This window comes from Acomys russatus, chromosome 7 (genome assembly GCF_903995435.1).
Source record: "Acomys russatus chromosome 7, mAcoRus1.1, whole genome shotgun sequence".
In the NCBI taxonomy this organism is placed as follows: domain Eukaryota; kingdom Metazoa; phylum Chordata; class Mammalia; order Rodentia; family Muridae; genus Acomys; species Acomys russatus.
This window is the reverse complement of record NC_067143.1, coordinates 42,701,058-42,722,330: the sequence shown is the minus strand read 5'-3', so window position 1 is coordinate 42,722,330 and position 21,273 is coordinate 42,701,058. Positions and strand designations below refer to the sequence as shown.

Sequence of the window (21,273 nt, the reverse complement as noted above, 5' to 3'; positions counted from 1 at the left end):
AACACACAAACACTGGTTTTATGCTCCTGAACTTACCCTGCTAGAAACGGTGATCTCTACCTACCTTTCCCGATCAATAGGGAGACCAGTCCTCTGATGTCTACATTTTTACTGTTTAATCTCCCATCTCTGGTGTCCTGCTGCACTGTCCATTGTGGACACAGCTAACAGCTGCTTTTCAACATGCCAACACTAGCTCTTCAGATACATACGGGGTGTCCTTCCACATGCCCACCTCACTCTCTCGCTCTAGCGTAAATCTAAGTCTGGAATGGAGTGGTGTGTTCAGCAAGATGCCAAAACTAATTCATGTAGACACATGTCTAAACTTTGAGCTCATGAGTAAGGGAATGCATGTAGTAAAGCTCTTTCTCCAATTCTTCTTTTTCTTTCCCCCCCCCCTTTGGTTTTTGTTTTTGTTGTTGTTGTTTGTTTGTTTGTTTTGTTTGTTTTGTTTTGTTTTGTTTTTGAGAAAAGGTTTCTCTGTATACCCTTGGCTGTCCTAGAGTCGCTTTGTAGACCAGGCTGGCTTTGAACTCACAGTGATCCATCTGCTTCTGCCTCCTGAGTTCTCCAATTCTTTTCTTTGGGGGTGGGAGAAAGACTGGGGATCCAACACAGGGCTACAGACAAGAGCAGTGTCTTGCCACTAAGCCACCCTCCAGCCCCTCAACTTCTTGTAACTAAAAAATACCCATCTCAGCGCCATTCTCTGAAAATTCTACCTGTTGTTCTGAGGATGCCAAAGCTGCAAGAGAGGAGAATTAATAACCTTGATACATTGACAGTTCAGTGGAAAAAATTAAACCTAAACACAGTATGTAGTTGGTGAATTCTATAGGACAGATTGTGTGTTAAAGTTACAGTGTGTACCCAGTATGAGTCACAGGAAATCAGACAGAAAGGTTAGATAGCAATAGTCTGGTCCAGGGAACGCCTGCTGCTCTCTAGACAGTTAGACTCGCCACTGTTCAACATAATGCAACTCACCAGGCAAGCCAGGACACCAGTGTAGGCTCTAGTAAGAGCAATCGATCTTCAAGTTAGGGGTTAGCCTTGGCTCAACAATATACACTGTCCCCTAGACTAGCTGTTAGGAGCAGTTCAGTATAGACCGCCTGACATACGGTAGAGGGAATGAAAGCCAAATCTCCCTCTCCTTCTGTGCTTTACTTCATGTCAGAGCCAATAATTTGTGTTCAACCTGTAGTCTTTTTTAATGTAAGATATCTCTGAATGAGGCTCCTGTAAAATGTATCACATTAAGGGCCTTGCTATCTAGGGAATATTTTTTTTTGTGTGTGTGTTCTTCAAACAAGCAGTGTTCTAGAAACAATAAACCAAAAGCTAAAAATAATTTCATAAGAGAAATCACAGAAGCAAATTACTTGCTAATGGTTTCCCTGACCCAAGAATCCTAGTTTTGAATTTTATTATGCCTCCTTCATTACAAAACACAAACACTCACAAGAAAAAGAGTTGAGCACTCTTACCACCAATTTCTGCATTATAAAGTCAAGGAGTTTCCTTTTTCTTCCTTGGGGACTTGAAGTCACAACATTTCTCAGAGACGTGCAGAGAGAAATATTTCAGCCATCTCAAACTTTCATCACATCCATGAAATTTAAGCTGATATATCTCATAACCAATTTATACATCTGTCTTTAGAAATCAAGGCCACGATGCCAACACTTCCTGTCATGGCAGTTGCTCCAACAGGCAAAGAAATTGGCATTTTCCACAACAAAGATCCCCCAGCTGTCACACAGCTTAGTTCCGCACAAGTGAAAACCCCCGTTACCAAACGGAAGGTTAGATCTGTGGCCATGGTCTGGCAAGCATGTGTCTCTATGCTGTTAGCCATGGTATCCTCCTTCCATGCAAATATAAACCCTGCAGACTGTTTCTATATGGTTTGAAGAAGACTAAAAACATGTCAAAATGAAAAGCTAATACTTTCTATCTTAATTCTGCATTTCCTCTAATTCATTAGAAGAAAAAAAAAAAGGCTCAGTTCCTCCAACCTATCTCCCAAAGAGTCAAAACAAAAACAAAAACAAAAAACAAACAAATGTAAAGGACCGGAGAGGACTGTGAAGATGGCTCAATGGGTAAAGGTGCTTGCTGTGAAACCCTGAGGGCCAGGGTTTGAATCCCCAGAACCCAATCAAAAGCCAGCCACACAATGCAAGCATCTGTAAGTTCAGTGCTTCAAGGGGGCGAGGGGAGGCAGAGCCAAGAGAATCCCCAGAAGTTCAGGAGCCACTTACGTGGTGTATGAAGCCATGAAACAAGTAAAGGACCCTGCCTCAAACAAAGTAGAAAGCAAGGAGTAAAGCCTGATGCTGGCCTCTGGCCTCCGTATGTTTGTCTGTGGAGCCATTGCACACTGCTTCTCCCAGTAATAACAGCAGCACAAGGCATCACTGTGATTTTTTAACAACCTAGGTCCTGGTTCTTAGCAGGGTGATTAAAACATTAACAAGCTGCACTGTGGGCCTGACAGCTATATCTCAGAACTACCATTTTCTGGCTGAATTACTTAGTATCTGCAATGACTAGTTTTATTTCAGCTTGACGCCAGTTCAGTTAGAGTCCTTTTGGAGACGGGAACCTCACTTGAGGAAATGCCCTGCTTCTGATTAGCCTGTGGGCAAACCTGTGGTACATTTTCTTGATTGATGATTGATGTGGAAGGGTCATTGTGTGTGTGAGGAGAGCAGCCCTAGGCTGGTGGTCCTGGGTCCTATAAGAAAACCGGTTGAGCCAGCCATGATGGGCAAGCCAGTGAGCCACACTCCTCTGTGGGGCTCTGCATCAGCTCCTGCCTCCACGTTCCTGCCCTGTTTGAGTTCCTGTCTTCACTTCCATCAGTGATAGACTGCGATGTAAAATAGCAAATTACAATAAGCCCTTTCATCTCCAAGCTTACTTTTGGTCATGGTGTTTCATCACAGCAACAGAAGCCCTAAGACAGCATCTTCATTAGTAAAATATCTACGTAAAATCATGCTGTGAAAATTAGATGAGCTTACATGTATAAAGAACTTAGTCAAACATAGGTTTGCTATGTAACTATTAGCTGATATGACTACTCACACGGCTATGTTCTCAGTATCCCAAATAAAATCAAGCCCTACCCTCCAAAAGAATGTTTGCATTTCTGTTCCCTGAAGTGGTGGAGACCTGGTTCCTGCTTTGTCATCTAATCTAGAAAAGCTGAGCCTTGCCACCTACAGCCAGAGCACACTAGCAGGGTGAGCTTCCCTGCTCTTGGAAAAGGGGCCCGTGCCCAGGGGTTTTGATTGCAGGCATTTAGTATTGTGTCCCTAGTCTGTGCACAGCAGTGCGTCAGCCTAGCATTTCCATGGCCATGGTCAACTCTTCCATTGTACCCTGGGCTGCAGTGTCTCTTAAGTGCAATGTGCTGATTTTTTTTAAATGATTGCTAACACTAGCAGCAAGAACGCGAGAGGTCTGCTTTCTTTTTACATAGAGTTCAATAATGTAAAAATCTTTACCTAATAAGGTGGGTTTTTTCCCCCCAGGTGATGAACTTTTACTAAGAAGGGATGATTTTAGATAAGCTGGCTCTGAAGCTAACAGACAGAAGAGACGAAACTGCTCCTCTGACGCAAAGAGAGTAAGAACACGTGCCACTCTTGAGTCCCGTGGGACCTGGGAATGGAAACACGTGAAAGCACACGGTATGTGCTGTCTTCGTTAAGAATGTCTCCTCTACGTGCTGTAGTCAGGCTTAACCTTCTCCCTAGAAAAACTTTACTTCTTATTGATGCCCGGGTAAGATTCAACCTGTTGGAGAGCTAAGCATGGTGGCTCATGCCTGTAATTCCAGTATGATGGAAAGATGGATCAGTGGGTGCAGTGTGTGTTGTACAAACATGGGGACCTGAGTTTTGGTCCCCAGAACCCCACAAAAGGCTAGATGCAGTGGTACCCGTGTGTAACCACAATAGAGATCAGGGAAGGTAGAGGCAGAAGGAGTCCCCAGAGCTCACTGGACAGCCCATCCAGTCAAAAGAGGGAGGTCCAATTCAGAGACCCTGTTTCAGAAAACAAAGTGGAGAATGATAGAGACACCCTACATTGACGTCTGGCTTTTCACATATGGATGGGTATAGCTGCACAGACACAAGCATGATGGGAGCACAGGAAAGAGAGAGAAAGAGATCTTTGTGAGTGTTAGACACTCGATACATAATAGAAACTCAATATAATTGATAACTGTCCCCAAGGGATTCACAGTGGATATACAGAAATAAGGAGAAGAAACTGAAGACAATTATTGGCCTTAGTTTGTCTAATAATTTACTTCTTTATTTTTCAAGATTTATTTTATTATTATGCATACAGACTCTGCCTGCATGTACACCTGAAGGCCAGAAGAGGGCATCAGATCACACTATAGATGGTTGTGAGCCACCATGTGGTTGCTGGGAATTGAACTCATGACCTCTAGAAGAGCAGACAGTGCTCTTAACCACGGAGCCATCTCTCCAGTCCCTAATTCTGCTACTTCTAAAACTCTGATATGCTATGAAATGGCCAACCAAACCTGCTACCATTTCCTTCTCACCTGGGTCCTATAGAGGGCCAGGGGTAAGGCTTCCACCTTATCCAGCAAATTATCATGAACACAGAACTGTAGGTCACATCCTCCCAAGTCCTTTGTCCCCTTCTCTTCCTGTCCAATTTCCAATCCAGGTCCTAAAACAGAAAGGCCACCTGCATTCTCTCCCTGTAGTAAACTGTATCCAAGATGGCACCCAGCAAGAGTAGAAACTTAGCCTTAGAGCTTCCACTTATTCAGTGATAGTCTTCATTTCCAACGCCTGACTGATACACATTTTAAAGCCGGAATCCATCAGGATTCTAGTAGACATCATAGACCGTAAGCGTCTCTGGATCTAAATTTAAAATGGAAAAAGTTGGGCGGTTCTAGCTGAAATCAAGCAAGTCCATCTAGACAAGACACTCATTTTTTTCTGAATCATAGTCTCCTCATCATTGAACTGATAATGCCATCTACCCAATAAAGATATTTTGGCATCAAATGCTAGAATTTGTGAATGCATTCTGAAAAGTGTGCATCTCTATACAATTATTATATTAGATTGTGTGGTCTTTTCCTTGTTTCCCCATTGTTGGGCATAGTCCACGCAACTCAATACAAACTTAAGGCTCTTGGCTGATGCAAAGCTCTTCCCAGATGGCTGCATACTACTTGTGCAGGCCCCTACCTCATGCTACGCCATAGCCTGTATGTGCTGCTGCCAGTCCAGATTTTGTGGTGGGTATGGTGTTTCTGAACCCTTCCATTTTTTTGCTCTATTGCCAAACAAAAAAATCATCAGAGACTCCACCCTTCTCAAAGTTTGGAATTTTTAAAATCTAACATTTATTTTTAAAGGATGAAATCATATCTGGCTTATGAAATGACAAAACCCCATGAAAGGCTAGAAAGCACTTCTTCCTATGCCCATTGACGTACAGGTTGAGAAATGGGCTCATCAGTATAGGAGGGCCAGTAATCTCTCTGAGTCTTTGTATGCACAAAGCCCTGCCTGGAAAAAAAAATAATGATGACGATAAATAAAATATGTGCTATGATAATATTAAAATAGAAAACAAACAGTTTGGCTCTGCACTTTGTGGCAATTCATGTTATTTTTGAAGGAATGGCCAAATGCAGTCTCAGGTTTCAACACCAAGTCATGCTCACGGCTGTGAATCTATCACAGCAAACGCATACAAAGCTGAGTCAGCAAAAAACAAAGCCCATTTGGTAAAATTAGGGGAAGTGTGGGTCTGAGCTTCCAAGGTCCTCACCAGGGGAGTCTCACAGAGCACAAAGCAAATGGCAACAACATGTGTGAAATGTTGCCAACTAAGAGTTCCTTAAAGCTTTGGTGCAGAATTATTTGGGGAGATGGTCACATAGGCATGTACCTACTTTCAGGACTCCCAAAGGAAAACCTAAGTTATTTGTACAGACTAGAACAGTGGTTTTCAGCCTTCTAATACTGTGACTCTTTAATACAGCTCCGCAACCATAAGACTATTTTGTGGCTACTTCATAACCGTGATTTTCCTACTGTTATGAATTATAGTGTAAATATCAGATAAACAGGATGTCTGATATAGGACCCCTGTTGGGGTGGACAACCATGGGTTAAAAAGCCACTGGTCTGGAAACAATGAGCTGCTCTTATTATTTAGGTTAGAGGGAACCCTCCTGACATCCAGGTGCCAGCCCACGGCCAACACTGCAAGCAGGCCTCTACACAGATAAGCAATCTCAGGCCTGCTAAATCAATTCTTCTCAGCTTCTGTGGGAACTAAACCTTGAGTTTGTAGTTAAGAATTGTTTGTTGATGGGCTGGAGAGATTGCACAGCAGTTCAGAGTGTATATCGTTCTTACAGAAGACAAGAGTGCCGGACGCAAGTTCTGTTCCCAGCATTCCTACCAGGTGGCTCAGAGCCACCTGGAACTTCAGCTTCAGAGGATCTAATGTCTCTATCCTCTACAGGCATAATGTCTCCATTCACACACATAATGAAAAAAATAAATATTTTTAAAATTTATTTATTATGTATACAGGGTTCTGCCTGCATATATACCAGAAGGCCAGAAGAGGGCATCCGATCACATTATAGATGGTTGTGAGGCACCATGTGGTTGCTGGGAATTGAACTTGGGACCTCTGGAAGAACAGTCAGTGCTCTTAACCACTGAGCCATCTCTCCAGCCCCAAAATAAATGTTTTAAAGGAATTATTGATCTCTAAATTCTTATAAGGAGTATAAGTCAGTGCTTCAGAATATCTTTATTAGGTCTGCTGTCTCACTGTTGCTCTTCGATGCCAGGAATTGAGGAAATAATAAACTCACTAAAGCTCTGCCTCTGAAAACAATTAAACTAAGAAGGAAGATTAGGAAGTGCATAAAGATGGATGGCACAGTGGTGGGTGATGACGCCAGAAAAGAGGTATGAGGCTGAACCCCAAGCCAGTTAGAGAAAGGCAAGGACCATCCATCCAAGTGGACCAGGAAGACCTGGGGAAGAATTACCATGCCCTGAGGCTTTAAAGATAGCAGGATGGGAGAGTGACCCACCAGCAAGAGTTTAAAACAAGGAGGCAAAACTCCACTGAAACAAGTAGCCAGGCTCAGTGGTGTAAATCTGTCCGTGGTCCACTCCAGCCTCCCTGCCCTCCCCTCCTGACAGCCTTGCTTTGTACTCCATTGGCCACCATCAGCTTTGAACTCTCCAAGTGCAAGTGTTATTCACCTAAGGCTCCTCCTCCACGGTCTCCTCTTTCAGGAAGCCTTACCATGCCACCTCTTCTCTCTTCCACATGGCTGTCTGACCTCTGCTCACTTCTGCTCACATCACACTGCACAACAATGATAGAACATCTGTCTTCTCCATTGAACTCTGAGCTTCAAACAATTTCTGGTATGTAGACAACAGCATTTGTTGGGTGAGTTGATACATCCCTTAGTCTGATATTTATCCCACTAGTGCTGCTGTCCCTTTCTATCAACAAATAGTCACAGTTTAATAACAGTTTCAATGAACTGTCATTTTATTTTCAATAAAGAAGAACAACACACTTGCATGTTGAACCAGAATAGTATGCATAACTGCCCATCACCGTCAAGGACCTGAGCATCCCCACTCCCATCTATCCCAAAGGAAAGAGACTAATGCAGAATCTACCATAGGATCAAGCCTATGCTTGATTAACATAGTTAGGACATGGGCCTTGGCCCAAGAAAGAGATCAGGTCCAGAAGCTTAGTATTCCAATAGTTCAACATGGGATGCCTCTCAAAGTTTAAAGTGTATGCCTGTGCACTGAATGTCAGCCCAAAGCTTGCTTTTAGTATCTGGCTGCTCAGAGAGTGATGTTGGGGGGGAAAAGTCTGAATGAGAAGGGTAAAAACAAACAATTCCACCCACACTCCTAACTTCCTTACACCCCAAGCAAACAGCTGTGCCCGCTTGCATGGCAGGGCATCTGCCCCTGGTAGGACCTGACAGGTGGAGTTTCATTTCCTCCACACCCTTGGCTCCTTGCCACACTTTGGTTCCTGTAGGGAGACCCAAGTAACCAAGGCAAACTCCCCAGTGGCTTTCCCTAAGGAACTCCAGGTAGAGGGCAGGCTTTCCCTGTGGTCTGAGTAAAGCAGGCAACAGCCGGGAAAACATAAACACAGTCCTAGAAACACACAAACAGACACTTGTATGTACTTGTGTCTCTTCCTAACTGCCTGAGAAGAGTCACATGGGTTCTTGCAGCTTCCGGTGAGCAAGAGTTTGACCACCTGAGTCTTCCTGTTCCTCCTGCCAAGAAACTCAGAAGCTGCTAGCCACAATAGTGCCTACTAAGCACAAGAACCTGTTCAGGGCATTGATCAAATTCAGCATGCGGTGGGTGTCCAATCCAAGAATTTTTTTCCCCCGAGACAGGGTTTCTCTGTGTAGTCTTGGCTATCCTGGACTCCCTTTGTAGACCAGGCTGGCCGCGAACTCACAGTGATCCGCCTGCCTCTGCCTCCTGAGTGCTGGGGTTAAAGGCATGTACCACCACGCCCAGCCTAATCCTATAATCTTAAACTCTGTTCTTGAGATGTGGAAAGAGGCTTTACAGACTCTTCCTGGGGTTAAGCCTTGATTGGTTTGCCAAAGGACACCTGTGCTCTTTATTTGGAAGAGCAAATAAGGGCTGGAGATGCAGTTCAGTGATAAAGTGCTCATTTAGCATGAGAGTGGCCCTGAGTTCGATGTCCATTCCAAGTAAATGACTTTCACACACGCGCACACATATCACACACATAATCAACCAATTGATGAATAAATAAAATGGCTTCAATATGATTCATATAAATTGAAATACAGGGATCATCAGTTTCTAATACACCATGTACCTTCCAGGAGCAATCTTGAATTAAATGGCAGTATCAGGTCTACACACAATATTAACAAAAAACAAAATCTTTAAAACATGGTGCCTTGTAAATGGAACTTTTCTTCTCCTAAGGTTGTTTTCTGGGAGGCTTACTGTCTCTGTTCACTGAGGCCTGGTCTTGGAAGCTTTCAGCCTCTGTACAATCTAACCTAGGCCTAGAATGTTTTCAGCCTCTGAGACTTACTGCTTAACAAGCTCAGCCTTTCTTGTTCTTTCTGAGTTCTGGGCTGGCTGGTTCAACTCAGCTGTTCTGGCTCAAACTCCTCTCCCAGCTGGCTTATTCAATCTGGCTTTTCTCTGCCCCTGAATTGCTCTGCTTGGCCTCAAACTAACTCCAGCAATTTGTTTTAATCTTCTGGCTCCTTCTCATTCTCTGGCTCATTCTGTCTTCATTTGTGTCTAGATTGTTCTCTCATTCAACCTCTCTCTATAAAACTCTCCTGGTAAAACTGCCTCTCCCCTCCCCCACCCCCACCTCTGCATTGCCTCTAAGTGGCTTCCCTTTGCTCTCTCTTCTCATGAGAGTTGGATGTATCCTATTCTGTCAAATCTTTCTCTGATACATCGCCTTTTCTGCCACTCAATTAGACATCACTTTCAAACATGAGTGCGTCCTTCTAGAAACTAACTTTACCTTCATTGCTTGGGATTAAAGGCATGTACCACTGCGCCTGGACCTAAGCTTTTCTTTACCTAAAACTTGCTCTATACCAGGCTGGCCTTGAACTCAAATCTGCTTGTCTCTGTCTCCTGGATTAAAAGTGTGTTTCTATTCCAGTAGGATCACACAAACCAAGAAGGTCTTTGGATGTGGTCTCTTGCCAGAGCAGCCATGTTCTGAATTAGGATTCCTCTACAGTGCCTCATCTGTACCTACAAGTCCACATAAGTATACTGGTCAACCTCAACTGCATTCTTCATTCTTTTCTGTGTGAACTGCCCTAAAGAGACAGTCATTTCATTCACAATATGAGTAACTTTCATTAATGCCTTGTGGCCTTGAAGATAAAGGGGTTTGAAGCCTTATTTTACTTTGGGCTGTCATTTTACCCCATTAGAAGCACCTCCAGCCATAACTTAACTGCCTTATGTGTCATCTCGGAGGTCTCTCCATGTTCCCATCTCAGGTGCTTCCTATCTCTGTGATTTTAAGCGCTGTGTCTTTGTATCTGTTTTCTCTATTTTGTCCCCTTCCCAACCTAGCAAAATGCCATTCAGCCAGACATAGTTCATCTGCCACATCCCAGCTTTTCTAGGTAGTTTCTTTCTCTGCGATCTCATAGTAAGCTGTGTTTATTTTTTACTAGAACACTTACCGCCTTGTACCTACCATGACTAACACTTTACTGTTGTTGTCACCCAAAAGAAGAAGTCAAGAGAAAAGACAGAGGACACCAGAGAAGAAAGGAGTGGGAGAACAGGGAAATAGCAATCAGAAAAGTGCAGCCAAAGCATGGAGACCTGAGTTCAGAGCCTGGGCACCACAGGAAAAAGCCGAGTGTAGTAACACACACCCATAGTCCCAGCACGGAGGATGTGGAGACAGAGGGATCCCGGCGCTTGCTGCCAATTCGTGGGCTACAGCCTCGGTGAGAGTGATTGTCTCAATATAATAAAACAGAGAGTGATATAGAAAGACACCAGATGTTGCTCCCTGGCTTCACATCTGCATGTGCATCTATGTGCATGTACACATAGGAACATCCACACACATAAGAAAACAGAAGGGAGCCGACATTTGTTGATGCTGCTGCCTCCCCACCCATCTCCTCCTGATCCTTTCTTTTCTCTTCTCTGTCCCATCGGCTTGCTTTTCTCTTGGCTTCCTTTGGCTGTTGGGGAAAGTATTACTCGTGGTGCAATATGTGCAAGGTACAGCATTACTTAAATATACTTTTTTCTTACACTAAGAGATTATGAACCAATTTTTAAAGAATGGAAACAGACTTACTGCTCAATTGAGCACTAGTAAGTGGATCCACAAGGTTACCTGAATCCACAGCCAAATCTGATTCTCCTGTCAATTATTTTTGTAGGAAATATAGGTTTTCAGACTCACATTTGACCATAAACACCAACACCAACCAGCAATATATATGTATGTATGCATATTTTTTTTTTTTACTATCGCCCTTCTCCTATCATGTTTCTAGATGCCATGCATCAGACTCCTGGCTTCTTGCTTTCTATGGGTGTACCTCAAAAATGTCTGTTATTAACCATCAGCTGCCAAAGTACCCCAGGATTCTAGCAAGACCACAATGGTTAAGAAGGTGATGTGTATTATTTCTGAGAACTCTCCTCCCAACAAAATAAGGAAGAGACTGATACAGAGTATGTACTTGGTGGATAATAGCTATTCTGGATTCTAGAGTATAACTAACCAGTTAAGAATACTTGTGCTCTTGCAGAGGACCCAGGCTTTATTCCCAACACCCACATGGTGGCTTACAACCATCTGTAACTCCAGTTCCAGGGACTCTGAGGCCATCTTCGGACTACCATGGGTACCAGATACCTATGTGGTGCAAGACACACATTCATGAAGACAAAACACTCATACCGATAAATAAAAATAAATAAATCTTAAATGGATGTTATGTTTATCACCATGTTCTGGTTATTATTTGTAACATCACCAAAAATGAACGGGGAGAAAAGGAAACAATGTTTTCTTTTTTTTTTTTAAGACTTATTTACTTATCATATATACACAGTGTTTTGCCTGCATGTATAGCAGAAGAGGGTACAAGATCTCATTACAGATGGCTGTGAGCCATTATGTGGTTGCTGGGAATTGAATGCAGAACCTTCAGAAGAGCAGCCAGTGCCCTTAACCTCTGAGCCATCTCTCCAGCCCCACGTTTTCTTTTCTAAAGACCATAAATGATGCAATTTACTTAATGTGAACAGCACTAGTTCTTAAGGCTCTAAGCATAACATACTAACTACCTTACTCAAGAGCCATATTGATCCTTTTCAAACATTTATCTGTTTAACCTAAGATGGGAGCATGTGTCACAGTGCACATATGGAGGTCAGAGGACAACTATCCAGAGTCAGGTCCCTCCTTCTACCATGTGGTTCCCTAGGATTGAACTCAGGTCATCAGACTTGGCAGCAAATTTTCCCTGCTGAGTCATCTCATTAACTCCTTAAATAGGCTGCTAAGTTGCTGACTCATCTCTTTGTACTTTACTGTCACCCTAGATAGTCCCTGAACTGCTTAATCCCTATTATTATTATTATCTTGCTACAGAAAGTTTTCCCAAATTTTTGCAACATATCCATTTTCAAGCATTCTTTTGTATAGTCTCAAGACTGTACAAGCTATGAATCCTTCTTTTGTATCCAGAACTCAGTCTGTAACCTCCTGCACTCAGGAGCAAGAGGACAGAGGGCCAATGGGATGCAGGTAGGTACCAGGTACTTTGACTTATCTTCTGATGGACATGGGTCCTGAGGTCAGACAGGCCTGAGCTCAGATTCTCTATTCCTTCTCTTGTTAGCTATATGACCTTGTACAACTTATCTATGCCTCAATTTCCAGGGAATGAAACTAAAAATAGTATCAATAATAAACTGCTTTAATAATTAACAAATGTAGGTAGGTACAGTGCTTAGAAAAAATACCTGATACATAATAAGTGTTCAAATGAATGTCAGGTACCACTGTCATCATTTGTTTGCATCATGAGGTTGAGAAGGCATTCTGAGGTGATCAGAGAGAATGTGCTATGTTGCATTAGCAACCAAACACAATCCAAGTCTGGTGAAACACTTTTAAAGCAGCTGAGGAAGACAAATCCTACATAACCGGTGATGATGCCTCAACAACATTAATGCAAAGACTTATAGCATTTGCTGGGTGAATGTCTGTGGCCGTAACTCCTCATACCTTGACCACGTCATACTGAAACTAGTTAAGTCAGAAATGGCCCCAGATTGATATGAAGCCAATGAGTCGTTAAGTGATGACTATTGGCCAATCCCTCAGCAGCAGGCAGCATCTGCTTTGGCTGTTTCCACTAAATATACAGGCTTATCCAAGTCTCTCGACAGCCTAGTGAGGCAGATAGGACCATAGCCATTTCAGGGACATCCAAAGATTACAGGATATGGTAACAAGTTAGAATTTGGGCACAACAAGATGCATTCCCTGGACAGTCCCACAATGACAAAACTGAACCAACCTTAGCGTGCATTTGGAGAGAATCAAACTGTACTTGCAAGATTCAAATGACTAGTCTAAAACCGACAGTGGTAATGAATCTGCCTTAAAGAATCCAGCCTGCCACATCTACCTTCTTCCTCATGCAGATCCCTGGCAAAGAGACCCAGAGTGGTCAGAGCACAGATCTGACTGAACAGCTTCTTCTGGTCTGGGCTCCAGCTCATGCCCTCAGCCTCACAGGCCTGTGTTTTAACCAAGTGACTCAGCCAGTGGCAGGAAAACCCAGGCGCCTGTGGCCATGAGTAATGACAGCATAAAACACATCTGTCTGATCTGGAGCTGATGGTGTCAGTTCAGTACTGTGAAGACCTCACAGTAAAACAATGCATTCCATGAAAGACAAAAGAAGAGCCTGCTCGCCCAGAAGCCAAGTGATGCCTTCCTATCACCTAGCTCAGACCCTTACAGAATTACTTACAAGGTCTTTCTGTATGTGTTCTTGTGCTTTCGTACATGCTGGGGATCTAACCCAGGACCTAGTGCAGGGTAAGCAAGCACTTCACCTCTGGGATCTGTCCCCGTCCCTGCAACTGTTTCCTGGTGAATTTATAGAAAGACTCACTAACATGAAGCCAAATCACTGTCTTTCAGTAGTACCAAGAATGTGTAAGCTGTGTTGTTAGGGGCTGGAGGGATGGTTCGTCTTACAAGCGTGAGGACTATAGTTGTTAGAATGCTCAGAACCCACATACCTGCTGGGTGGACACTAGCCTCAGAAACGGGAGAGGGGTGCCTCCAGTTGGCTAGTGAGACTAGTCGTATCTACAAGCTCTGGGTTTCATTCAATATAGTGAAAGAGTGATTGAGCATGTTCCCTGACATCAACCTCAGGCCTCCAATGCATACATACCCTCATACATGAGTCTTGCATGTACACACACACACACACACACACACACACACACACACACACACACTAGGGGGTTTTGGAACGCTTTCACTTTAGCCATGTTTTCTCTCAGTCATTGACGAAGGTTGATACTTACAAATGTGTTTTGGAGGTGTACCTTCATAAATAAATCAGCAGAGGGGCACAGCACCATGTTTCAGCAGAGTGATTCATTCTTTCCTTTGTTCACTTATAGTTTAACTTAAAATAATTGGCTAAGACATGCAGGGATAAAGATAGAGCAGAAATTGAGGGAATGACCAACCAATGACTGGACCAAACTGAAACTCACTCCATAGGAGAGAACCAACCCCTGACGCTATTAATGGTTGCAGACAGGAACCTAGTATAACTATCCTCTGAGAGGCTCCACTCAGCAGCAGATCAAAATCGATGCTGAGATCCACAGACAAACATTAGGCAGAGCTTGGGAAGTATTGTGGAAGAGTTGGGAGAAGGATAAGAACTCCTCAAGAAGACCAATGAAGTCAACTAACCTAGGCCCATAAGGGCTTACAGATACTGAAGCACCAACCAAAGAGCAGGCATGGGCTGGGCCTAGGCCCCCGACACTTGTATAGCTAACTGATGGGCAGCTTGATCTTCATGTGGGTCCCCTAGCAAGTGGAGCGAGGGCTGTCTCTGACATGGACTCTATTGCCTGCTTCTGGATCACTCTATCCTAGCTGGACTGCCTTGTCTGGCCTCAGTGGAAGGGGATGTGCTTAGTCCTAATGCAATTTGATGTGCCAGGGTATGTTTGTAAGGGAGGAGCTCCACTTTTTCTGGAGAGAAGGGCGGGGGGGGGGAGGGGGAAAGAGGGTGGGACTGGGAGGATAAGAGGGAGGGGGCTGCCAATCAGGATGTAAAATGAATGAATAAATTAATTAATTAAATTTAAAAAGAATAAAATAAAATATTTCACCAAGCTTCTACAGAGTGCCAGCCTTGGGGTGCAACATTGACCAACACAGTCAGAGCCACAAACTTTTCTTACATTGGTCTTTTCATTGCATTCCTGTTCTGACCACAGCTGTGTTCTCTCTCCTGTCTACTGTCCTCTTTTTACTCTCTCCAGTGCTGTGCTAGTTGAATGGGGTCATGTGCCTCTTCCATGTTCTACAAACATTCTAGTACATGGCCAAGTGCCCAGGGGGCACTATGGGGAAAAGACTTAGTAACTTAAGCAGCAAGTACTTAATGAACCATGTGATTTCATGATGATTTTTCAAAACCCTGCTTTCATTATATTTCTATATACCTACCATTCCGAAAATTAGCCCTCGAACTGTTTTCTCCTGTCAACATTCTAGGAGGCTCTGGACTATTAGCCAACAATTAATTAACTCAAAACCACTGCCCTCTAAACAATGTGTGAAGAGTCAGGTGACAACTATCACAAAGGGGTCGCCAAAAGCTCAAGGCAACTGAGATGTCCTGAGTCATTTGAGACATGAGTAGAAAATAATCCAGAAGCAGATTGTTAAGATTGCAAGGAATCTCATCCAACCCAACTCCCTATCTGTTTAAATAAAGAAACTCAGGTTCAGTAGGAAGGAAAAAGTTCGATTTGTATGATTTAGCTTTTGTGGCTGTAGAAGTAGCAGCCAAGCCACCTGCTTCCCAAAGCAGGTCCCATTTGTCTGTTGCTCAGTCCCTCAAGGAGTACAGCGCATGCCTGAGAAAGCCCCCTTGAGATCGTGGCTCCTGGTTCCCAGTCCTCACCAGTGTGCTCCAGCCTTTCAAGCTGCTATTACTGCTTCTGCCTAGCACACTGCTGCCTGGCTCAGACAGATCTCAGGAGCCCTTGCACAAATGCACAGCTCCCTTCAAGGTCAAGTGTGCCTTCACACCATAAAACAGGTGTGTACTCGCCTCTAGTATTCAGGACTGGGATTAAGATTGAGAACTATTAGCCACCAAACACTCCTGGATTCTTAATTAAAAAGAAAAAAGAAAAACACAAAAAAGCAGAAGGGAGGGAAGGAAGAAAGAAGGGAGGGAGGAAGGAAGAGAAGGAAGGAGGGAGGTGGGAGCGGGGGGTGAGGGGGAGAAAGAGAAATTTGGGCTCAAGTTCCATAAAACATTGCTATTACGATTAAGTCCCATTGAGTCAAAAGTTGGACCCCCACCACATCATTTAGTCTGACAAGGCTTTTGAACTTTCTATATTTAACACATTAATACCATGCATACTTGTGTACAGCTTGAGTAATACATAACTAACATCTAACATTTGCTTCTCATGATGATTGATAAAAGAAAGTAGTGATGTAGTTTGGTTCTGAAATATCCCTGAAGGTATCAAGTGCTTGGTGACACCACTGGGACATATTGGAACCTTTAAGAGGAGAGATAAGGGGGCTATAAAGATGGCTCTGTAGATAAGAACACTAAGAGGGGCTGGAGAGATAGCTCAGTGGTTAAGAGGACCCAGGTTAGAGTCCCAGAATTCATATGACAGTTCAGAACCACCTGTCACTCCAGTTCCAGGGAACATGACACCCTTTTCTGAACTCCAAGGGCACCAGGCACTCATGTGGTGCATGGACACACTTTCGTGTGTGTGTGTATGTATGTGTGTGTGTGTGTGTGTGTGTGTGTGTGTGAGAGAGAGAGAGAGAGAGAGAGAGAGAGAGAGAGAGAGAGAGAGAGAGAGAGATGGCTCCCAGCACCTACATGGTGTCTTGCAACTTTCTGTAGCTCCAGTTCCATTGGGTCCAGCCCTGTCTCCTAGTTTCCATGAGCCCTGCGTGCATGTGTTGCACAGGTGTACATGCAGCCGAAACACCCACACATAAAAGGAGGTAAATCTTTATTTGAAAACAGAAGTAGACGATGGCAGATGGAACTTAAGACCCTGAAGGCATTATTCACTTGGGGAGGAGACTGCAGCTGGAGCTCCCTCTGCTTTGCCACCATGCGCTGCCTTAACACAGGCCCAGAAGCAGCAGAGCCCACTGCACCCGTGCTGGAACTCACAAGCCAAACCAACCTTCCCTTCTTCATTAGCTGGTCGTCCTAGGTGTTTTGTCAGGGTGCTGGAAATCTGACCAACATAAGGAGGATTGATACTCAATTTACAAAAGGGGAAACTGCCTCAAGGAAGCTTCCCACTTTGTCTGAGGTCACAGGGTAATAAAGAGCAGTGTTCAGCAGTGCCCTTTGGGGATGGGGGGATGGGGGCATGGGGGATGGAGGGATCTTCTTTCTAGCTTTACAAATGAGCCTTTGAGTTTTCTGCTCTAACTTTGCACATCAACACAAACAAGAGCAAGCTTTCCTGTTACATTTGAGATGTTTAGCAAGGAGGAGCACAGCTGGACCCTATAACCTCAGCACCAGCCCTACAGCCTGACTCTTCTCCCTGCTGGAGACTGGGTGATAAAGGGAATGAGGCGGTGAATGGTGTACACTGGTGCTCACAGTGCCACTAACCTTTATGATTCTTTAAGTATTTATCGCTCATTCTCTCTATTCTTTATAACCCGGGGTCTGGACAGTGGTGGCGCACACTTTTAATCCCAGCACTTGGGAGGCAGAGGCAGGCAGATCTCTGTGAGTTCTAGGCCAGCCTGGCCTTCAAAGCAAATTCTAGGACAGCCACAGGTTCATGGAGAAACTCTGTCTTAAAAAAAAAACCCCAAACAAACAAAAAAATTTAATCAAATGGCTCTTAATTCTGATAGGAATTCAGCCAAAACTAAGGTTTAAGTGTGTACACATGAGTGTACACACCTGTGTACGTTTGTGTGTGTGTGTACTTACTCATAGATGTAAAGATTTGGAAAACTATATTGAAAGTTTTGCATTTACTATTTTAAGCATAGATGTATTAATTTTCTTTAGTATTTCTAGTAGTATTCTGTTTACCTTTTTCCACAATTAATATGTATAGTTTGAGTAATAAAAAAAAGCAAACAAACAAAACAATTTTATTTTTAACACACATTTTTCATCATGCAAAACAGGCTAAGGGCTTGTCTCTGCCAGGGAATTAAGAATCCAAATTACTGTGAGCCAAAGAATGGAAAACATGAATTTTTCTCTAAGCCACCAGACCAGAGACTGCCCTGCCTGCCTCTCTGTCTGGGTTCTCCTAATCACTAATCTACCTAAATATTAATTTTACTCAAATATTCTTTGGGGGAACTTTTTTTGAAATTCATTTAGTTTACTGCGTTGTGTGTGTATGTGTGTGTGTGTGTGTGTGTGTGTGTGTGTGTGCCCCTGTTTGTCTGTGTGTGCACAATCTATGCCATGGCAGGCATGTGAAGGCCAGAAGACACTGGCAGGAGTCAGCTCTCCAATTCCACCGTGTGGGTTCCGGGGGCTTGAACACAGGCAATCAGGCTCAATGGCACACCTTCACATGCTGTGTCATCTCACCAGCCCAGCAAAGCTTTTAATGGACAGTTAAGCTGAGATGAAAATACCCTAAGCCATTAAAGCAATGATCAAGCTTGCTGGGGCTGACTTGTGCCCATCTCCTGAGATGAATTGGTCTTCTTTCCGGCTAGGGACTCTTGGATGAGGAAATTGCGGAACCGTGAAAGCAAACAGCACCGTCTTATACGCCCCTTCCTTTTTTTGAGAGCTAACAACCCCATTAATATCAAATCACTTATCAGGTAAGTTTTTTTTTTTAAGTCAATTTTTCCCTTTGTGTCCTATTTCTTTTAAAACTCTATAAAAATAGGAGTAAACTTTTCAGCTAAGGAAAATTGGAAGTCATAGGGCACAGGCCACCAGACCTCCCTTGCCTAAGAAATAGCACCCACCCACCCCACCCCCCACCCCTGCAGGCTGACTTCATGCATTTGAAGGATAGGGCCCAGGTTGCCCTCCCCCCTGCTCCCTCCCCACCCCCCTTGCTGTATTCCAGGCAGCAGATCACTCTGCACAAGGTGCTAATTCATTCATTCACTCACTCACTCCACAAATGTTTATTGAGTAAAGCCCAGACCAAGCCGCTTAGGGGACAGAGGGATCTTTCACAAGCCAACGGTCAGGCCTAACGGATCAGATGCGGACAATCGATCTTTCATTAGACCCCAAAACCACTTGTAGCATAAAGCAAACAGAACTCCTGCCCCACCCAAGCAGTAGCAGCTGAGGGATTCAGGGCTGCTGGGAGAGGGGCAAGGTCAGTCACCGGTTCCCCCAGAATGACGGACATTTCTGACCATGGACGCCACCAGAACCTCTGAGATGCTTTAACAGCGCCTGGCACTTAGTGAGAGCGTGCTCAATAAAGCTGCTCGCTCACTTGTTTGCTTGCTTGATTTTCATCTGCCCCAGCTTGTCTTTACAGAAAAGCACAAAGTAGAAAGGTTTTAGAGTTAGGAACTAGATTCGAATCCCAGCTGTGCGAATAATTGGCTATGTTAGAATAAGAGAACCAATCTTTCTGAGCTTCAGAATCTCAACCGTAAAACGAGGTATAGTGTACCGACCTTGCGAGGCTTTATGAGAATTTAGAAACACGTTATACAGAGAACAGTGTCTAGCCCATAATAAATGTCCAGTCAGCATCACCCCTCCCTCCTCTCCGGACCCTGTCTTCTCCTTCCTGAACACTGTTAGTAGGTTCTAGAATCTGATTTCAAATGGATGCCACTCCGAGGGTGATGCAGGGCAGAGCTGCAGAGGGGCAGGAAGTTGTTTGGGGGGCAGGAGAGGGCGGGTGCTAGAGAGCTACAGAAACCGATCAAGACCTCAGCTACTTTCAGCTAGCTTGCTTTGTTTGGCTGCTCCAACCAGCATTCTAGCCCGAATGGGCTGTCAAAAGGAGAGAGAGCCGGACAGCAGTTTGGACCCATCCTACCCCCTAGTGTCTGTCTGAACCTCACCGGGCTTCCTCTGCACCGTTACTAGGCTGTGGCGTCAGAAAGCTGTGATTCAAAGCCTGTGTCTTGGCTTCCCTTTGAACCCCGAGCCCACAGTTTAGTCTCCTGGACGCTGCTGGTCACATACTAGCTCTTGATGAAAAATAAGAACTTTTCAATGCTGCAGGAAATGGAGCCCCTCACAGCCAAAGGCGACTTATAGAGGGAGGAAAGGGGAAAGGGAGGAGGCACGGTGACGGCAGAGACCCACTTCCTACCCCACTTCCTACTGGCTGCTAGAGTTTTAGACCCTGAAAACAGTCGGTTTTGCAGTTTGAAGCTGGCAAATCCTACCCCTGTGACTTAGCTCGCTAGAGAAGAGGTCTGCTTGGGTGTAGGGGAAACTGTCCCAAAACAAATCTGCTTATTTTCAAACTAGAGTTAGCGGGTCCCTTAGCAACCCTTCCCTTCGCAGCACCTGTGGAAAAGGTCTAGCCTCTGCTGGTCCTCACCTGAACGCCCTGCCGGCGATTGCTCCGCAACCAGGTCCTACTGGTCCAGCACCAGTTCTGGGGCCAGTCCTTCAAATTACCCCTCATCGCGACCACCCAACATAGCCCCGCCTACCTGGAGTCCCCAGCTTCGCGGACACAAGGGTAGGGCAGCAGAAGTGATTGTTATTAAACTGAGAAATGTAGCTTGTCGGCTGTCGGCACTGTTCACATTGAGGCGGTCAGAAGAGGAAGGACAACAAAAATCTCTCTCTACACCAACTCTCTGAAGCTTCACCAAGACCCAGAGCGGGACCAGGTGACACGGCCAGTGGGCAGAAAAGTCACATCCAGAGCGTGCGCGGTATCTCCACCCCAGCCTCCCTGGCTGCTTTTTGGAGCCCGCGCCCAGCTGCCGGCTGAACCCTCCTCGGCTCTGCGAGCCTCTCTCTGCAGCTAGGCGCTGACAGCCGGTTGCGCCGCCCAGGTGTCGCCCGCCGCTGCCCGGGGAGGGCCGAGGGGAGGGCAGTGCGGGACCCTCCCCAGAGCACAGGGCTCGCCCCGCCCGCCCTCGCCTGCCGGGCCGCCTCCTGCGAGCGGGTCCTAGAACTTCTCTTGCGCTCCCGTCCAAGCCTCCGTTTCTACTTGTCCTTGGAAGCAATCGAGTTTTTATTTTAAAGAAGAAGAAGAAGAAGAAGAAGAAGAAGAAGAAGAAGAAGAAGAAGAAGAAGAAGAAGAAGAAGAAGAAGAAGAAGAAGAAGAAGAAGAAGAAGAAGAAGAACTCTTAAAAATAATAAATACTAATGTACGAGGGGCACGGAGATCTTCTATTTGA

The 21,273-nt window shown here is 44.7% G+C and overlaps 1 protein-coding gene across 1 annotated transcript in view; it reads right to left on the bottom strand.

Annotated features, from left to right (window-relative positions):
• Nucleotides 1-20,902, bottom strand: part of Sytl2 (synaptotagmin like 2) — a 109,471-nt gene extending 88,569 nt beyond the window's left edge. Inside the window, exon 1 of the mRNA XM_051148907.1 lies at nucleotides 20,575-20,902. The gene's annotated coding sequence lies outside the window, so the exon portion shown is untranslated. The remainder of the gene's footprint in view (nucleotides 1-20,574) is intronic.
• Between the last annotated feature and the right edge of the window lie 371 nt (nucleotides 20,903-21,273).